Genomic DNA, 7,183 nt, shown 5'->3' with positions numbered 1-7,183 from the left:
AACAACTGATGTTTCAAACATCGTGGGGTTCTTTAAATGAAAGTCTAAAAATATATAAATATTCGATGAGATATTTCAAACACTTTGCCATATAAGTTTATACTTCTATAAGTTGAAGCTAATGTATAGGGATTTATAATTTTTCAAATGATTTTTTTTTGTCTTAATTTATGTGGTATAATTAAAATTTTGAATTTCTAATTAACTTTATTCTTTTTCGTTGTGAAAAAGATTAGTTGAGATACAACAAACAATATTAAACATTTGATACACATTTATTTATTTATATTAAACATTCTTATAAATATATTTTCATTGACCGAGTGAGACACATGTGCAAAGCACGTACACTATACTACCTTTATTACATATGTAAATATACTAAAAATATAATATAATATGATATAACATGTAAATATATAAACTATAATCATTTAGTAACCCTAAATCTTAATATACTGTTTTGCTTTAGCCCCTAACATTAACGTGAAGGCTGCATCGGCACTCAACCATCCTCAATTCGTCAGTTCATTTGAAATTTCAACATCGCCAATGGCAATCATCAGTCGTTTGCTCAGTTCGTCATTGTCGTTGGCAGTTGCTGGCGAGTGCGGCCACTGCCGTCACGCCAACGACGATGACTCAACGAGGTCGATATTTATGGTTATTTCATGCATATTGAATTAATTATATTTTGGGAATGAAAATAGGTTTGAAATAAAGATTATTTTTCTAGAAAAATCACCAATTTTAAATGCTCATTACTTTAATCTTTAAAACCAAAATAAAAATTCGAAATAACCGAACCGAATTTGTAAAAATCGAACCAAACTGAAATAATTTTGGTTTGTTTATGCTTGTCATTTTCGTCAATCCAAAAATTGAAAAACTGAACCGATATTCAACAATCAAACCGAACAAACCGAATGCCTACCCCTACTAAAGACTATTGATCTTTTCTCTTTATCACCCCTTGATGAGTGGTGAATTTACCACTCATTTGCACTTAACACTCGTAAACACTACTATAATTTGAATGTATAAATGAGACATATTTGGGATTAAATGCACTAATTTTCACATTTTGCAGGCATATAAGTTATGAGATAAAAAGATGTGGATGTGCGCTAAAAAGGATCAAAAAAGAGGAATGAATTGCAGCTGAAGGACCTAAGTAGAAAATCAGCCTCAGTTATCGTGATTGCGGTTTGAGGGACGTAATCACGATTAGGCAAGCCAGGTCAAAAGGATGTGATCGCAGTTCCCTTATTGCGGTCCTAATAACCGCGATCGCAGTCAAGATCCAGCAATTGCGACCTAGCGGGAGACAGCCCAGGGGCAAAAATATAAAATCACACTGCCGACCCTAATTCTCAAAAGGGCTCAAAACCCTTATTACAAGGATTCAATAGGGACCTTTTAGCATCAACTTAGCTGAGTGGTAGGGTTTTGTTTTCTTTGAAGCTTGGAGCTTAAATTTGTACTAATTTGAGACAAAAATCAATTAGATAAACTCCAATGTATAGATTTGACATCAACCATTGAAGATTCATTGGATTTTAAAGTGTGATTTGCCCTCTCTTTATTTTTAATGAATAACTTTGATGTAAATGTTGGTACATTTGTGTTTATTATCTTTATGATTTTCTAGATCTACATCTTGGAATTATGTTTGAGTAAGGTGCAAGTGTGTGGATATTGATTGTTAGCTCTAATTTGTGGTTAATGTTGACGGGTTTCACAAATGTTTGGATGCAAAATGGGAATTGTTAGTGAGAACCTCAATTTTCCCTAAAGTTCTCATATCATCCTTGAAAGAGGGATGTGGATAGTCTAGATCCTACATCATCCTTGAAAGAGGGATGTAGGTGACATAAATATTTATGAACAATAATGTAGATAGTAGTTATTCCCATTTTGTTGTCTTAGAAATAAGGATAAAATGTGGAATTGCTATCTCTTGAACATCATCCTAGAAATAGGGATGTTAAATTGAGGTTTTTTGGTTGATTAGAATGTCAACACCTGTGAGGTATTCGAAAGAATCCATGGGTGATATTTTGGTATTTTGTTGAAAGACTAACACCGAACCTAGCCTACCCACTCACACATTAATTAAAATTGGATGCTATCTTTCATATATCCGCACACACTAGTTTGCTCCATGGAAAACATAATCCCAAGATTCATTTCAAATAGATTACGCTCTAATTATTCTTAGTCTCAAATTAGTCCTTTAGAATCCAAAAATTATCTTACACTTTTGAAAACGTTCAAAATCTCCCAAAATATTTGTATCTTAGGTTTGAATTTTGTAAGCAATTTTAATTTCGATTTTATTCAATCATCACTCACATTGTTCCTCGTGGATTCAATCTCGACTCAAAGTTCGGTAATTTTATTGACAATGACCTCCTTGAACTTAATTTGACGTGTAAGTTGAGTGTTATCTAAAATGACACCGTTGTCGGAAAATAATTTGGCACATTGAGTTAGTTTGTAAACTTAGCTTACTTGCTTTGATTCAAATTTGTAAATACTTGTTTGTGATTTTCTTGTGTTAGGTAGATTTTTACTTTTGTTTACTTGTCACTATGGCATCTTGGAATGATTGTGAGTTTGGTGGTTTGAAATCTTATCTTGATGATCCATGTCTATATTGTGATGGATTTCAATTTTGGCAAGATTGTAGATATGTTTCCGGAAAAAAAATGTGTGCACCATCTCGATCCTATTGGGTGTATGAATGTTCTTTATGTAGTGGTCATGATGGACAATAGAGTGATTATCCAAATGCCCCCTCGTTATGCTAACGAAAATGTTAGTTCTTTTTATAAGTTTGATAGGCATCATGATGTGAAAAAAGAAGAACAACATGTCGGGTACAATGGTGTTGAAGCAATGCCTCAACTCTTTTGGAACGGGCAACTACATTAGAGAAGGACATACATGACTTGCATCAATCCAATGAGGCATTCGAAGGGGAAATTGAAAAGATTGAAGAAATGGGAAAGGAAGCCGATCTTACAAGTACCATGAATATGCCCAATCTTCAAAGTAAGCTTGAAATTGAAGAATCCTCAACGGTGTCCCAACCAACCGAAATAAACATAGTGAAAGATGCCAAGATTGAGGAAATGACAGTAAAGTTGGAAGAAAAAGCCAAGCCAATCCTTTGTGAAGACTCTAGTCCATTTCGGGGTGAGGATGCTAATAGGGATGCAATTCCAAAATTAAGGGATAGGCCTCATCCAAACCATTTTTCAATATTGTGGTTGGTGGATGTGATGAAAGTCCACCTACCCAAGCAAATAATAGATTTTGGGGAGAAGGAGCACCATTCCTACACTTTATAGTTTGACGTTCCAAAATAGCACACCGAAGCCCCACACTCAAAGGCCAAGGAGCTCAACTTCCGATGTTCAACTAGTGGCCTATTGATGTTCCCACCATTACCCAAGAAGCCAAATCAGAAATTTGATGTGAACTTGGGTAAAAGGTTAAAGTCTTCAAAGTGGCGACATAGAAGTCGCATCTCCATATCCCCCTTTCTATCATGTTTAATTTTGGAAGATCTGAATCTTATATTCCTCTGCCGCTCCATTCATAAAGAGCGTAATTTAGGATGGAGATTTAAATCTTCTAAGTGAAAACACAAGTGGTAGCTAAAAAAGCATCATGCCATGATGTTAAACTAAGCGCTTGATGGGAGGCACCCTATCACGCCATGAAAAGTGGCCTGTATCCTTTCTTTTTAAATTTGATAGTGTAGATTTTAATTTTTTCACTTATTAATCCATGTATTTGTGGTACTTTGGAGTGTATATAACAAATTGAAAAAAAAATGTAGGACATTTGCACGGTGGACTGAATAGGGGAAATAGAAATGATGCCCTCTGTTATCATGATCGCGGGCTCTGAGCCACGATTTTGGTCACCTGCGTATTCGCAATCGAGGACCCTTGAACGCAATCGCGATCGAACCAGTTTTAAAAGACCACCAGTCTTCCATTTCTCCTACACTCCCCCTCTAACTTTTCTCTCAAATTGCACCCGTTTGTGGAAATATTTTGAGCATTTCAAAGGCATTTTTGCATCCACTCTGCATCGCTCATTCGGTAAGTGGTTCAAGCTCATGTTTTTAATTGTTATGAGTAAGACTTAGGGTACATGAACTTGGTAGGGCCTAAATGAGTTTTTCATTACTAAATTATTGATGAATCATGTTTGTGTAGTAATTGGCTGTTAGGTATGGTGTGCACACATGTGGGAAAGTCTTAAGTACTAAAAAGTTGTGTGAAATTTAGCAAAATACATGGTACATACCAAGTGTCTAATCAATTGCCTAAATGAGTCAATAACTAAGTACTTTCGTATTATGGGGGCATAATCGAGCATTTAGAATACATGTTTCATATTATTAGTGATTGATTCTTATTTTGAAACATGTTTTGGTCCTGAAAATGGATTTTTGAACTAGAGAAAAACTGAGAAGTCTAATCTCAGGTACCGCGATCGCGACACCAGCGATTGCTGTCTTGTGGTTGTGATCGCGGTAGCCGCAGTCTCTATAACTGAGACTAAATTTTAGCCTGGGCCAAAATTCCTGCAGTTTAAATTTTTGTTCAAACACCACCAAGTACCCATCCTATGAAATTTAGTGGACAACATAGTGCAGTATAATGTAATGACCTAAAAATTTGATGAAATATGTGAAATTATTGATTTTATGTGATTTGACTGTTTTGTCACTCTCCGTAGTTGCATTATGATATTTCTGGGGTGTGGGAGTGATTGGCATAATTTTTGATGCTTTTTGGTATCATTTATGCAATATTGTGGTTTATGATGGCTTCGAGAGTCTTATTTTGGACTTGTGTGGATATCTTTATATCCATGTGATGGATGACCGAACGGACTGGGCCAGCAAATCCAAAATATCAATTTTAGGCTAGGTAGACCTTTGGTTCGGGTCCCGGTGCACCCGAACTCATTTCGACCTATTGCGAAAGTTGAAAAATTGAAAATATGGGTGTGGAACCCACATTTGATCGAAATGACCTCGGATGGAAAATACGACTTCGCCAACAGATCTGGAATATTGATTTTAGGGTGTTAGCATGTTTGGTATGATTTTACGGCTTGTAAATCTCATTTCGACTCTCGATTTAAAAAATTATAATTTCGAGTTTCGGGGGTCAATTTTATGAAAACGATATTTTTTTGAAAATCTGATATAGTCAACGCGTTCAGAACGTCGAATCTAGTATGGTTGCATAGTTTATTTGTATGTATCGGACTTCAAATGAATTCCGGGCACTCCATCAAAGTCTGGAGTGGACTTAAAAAAGCAACAACAGCTATTGCAGATTTTTCTGCTATAAATATAACAGATTTTTAACTTTTTGGACTATTTTGTTCATTTTTTATCTCGACTCTTGAGAGTTAAACCTTAAAATAGTGTGGGAGCTTAAAAGTAAAGTTTGTGACAGCTTGGAAGCTAGATTAACACCTTTTTCTTGATTTTATTATGGATTAAAAGTAAAAATTCACCCTTTTCTTAGAATTTTTTTTATTAATTTCTCAAAACCCCAAAAATCTTAGAGCATGATTTTAAACTCAAATTTCACTCCTTTCACTTGAATAATATTTTTATCCTATAATTTATAGTTTTTCATCAATTTAACCTTCAAAACAACTCTGATTCTTGATTTCAACTCGGATTTCAAAGATTTTACCTGGTAAAACTCAAAAATAATTTTTCTTTGATTTAAACCCCATTTTTTAATCGATTTAACTTGGGTTTTCAGCTGTAGGTTTCTAAAAATATGAAAAATATATTTTTGAAGTAAAGTTCTGATTTTGCGCTTCTTTTTCGGAAACTCATTTTGGCGGTCCGTTTTGACCCCGAACCAAAAGTAGTCAATATGGGTGTCGTTGATTTTGTCTTGACGCATAGATTTCATATTTGATATTTATAGTAGAGTTCATGATTATTCTTGAAAATTAAGGTCGCGGGTTCAAGTGTAGCGAATCGGTTTCGGCTTACGTGATACGTTATGGCTTAACTCTTTCAGACTGGGCTGAGTAGTAAATGATGATACAAAATACACATTAAGGGTGTGAACTAATTATGGAAAAATGGCTTTCTATGTGTTGTGCCCGTATGGGGCGTATATGTGATGTAATTGTCAAAATTGAGATATTATGTGATATGTTTGACCGTGTGGGGTCCTATGTGATATTGATAACCTTGAATACATATGAATAATTATATTTTTTTGTTTAATGTGGTACCATTTTTGTATTGTGATTATATTCAGACTTTATTGGCATATGAGACATGTGGAAATTCATGGATGAAACGAAAATAATAAGTGGATATTGGCTCATGTGGTTGTGGGAATGTATCATTGTGGTTGGTTGTGGAAATATATCATATGATTAGTTGTGGAAATACTCAGTGTGATTGGTTTTTGAGCATTACATCTTCGTATCATACTCATTCATGAAACATTAATACTACCATGGCAACATCTGAGAAACACTGCTACAGCTTTTTAAAAAAATATTGTGACACCTTATAAAATCCTTTCTGAGAGATATGACAGAAAGGAGATATGAGATATGTGGATTGTATACAGGTTGACAAACCCCCCATGGGTCCTACGTCAGGAAGCTTTAGCTCCATAGATGTATACAGGGATTGTGCGACGACCTCATGCATCATCATCATCATATATATTACACTTACTTTATTGTGTTTATGTTATGTTGTATTGCCTTATTGACTCGTCATCTATGTCTTTGCCTTACCTTCTTGTATTTGTATTTGATGATCTTGTATCTACATGTTCTCTCTTGTTCTATTATATGTGACATAATGTATACTTGTGTTCTATATCTTGGTGTGTTGTTATAATATATATGAGATTTATTTGAACTGTTAGTGCAAGCAGTATGGGCTACCATTGTGGGACATTTTCTGATTGCAGGTGACGTTCCTTTAGTGCAATTTTGTATGCTTTATTTACTACTTTGCTTGATCAGCCTATGATACCTACTGAGTATAAGTGGACCGTACTCATGCCTACTACACCCTTTTGGTGTAGGTCCTAGCTCGAGTGCGCCTCAGCTTGATTGACTCGGGCAATTGTTGGAGCTTTCAAGGTAGCGGTTGGAT

The sequence above is a fragment of the Capsicum annuum genome, chromosome 10 (genome assembly GCF_002878395.1).
Source record: "Capsicum annuum cultivar UCD-10X-F1 chromosome 10, UCD10Xv1.1, whole genome shotgun sequence".
Taxonomy (NCBI): domain Eukaryota; kingdom Viridiplantae; phylum Streptophyta; class Magnoliopsida; order Solanales; family Solanaceae; genus Capsicum; species Capsicum annuum.
Note: the sequence above shows the minus strand (reverse complement) of the source record.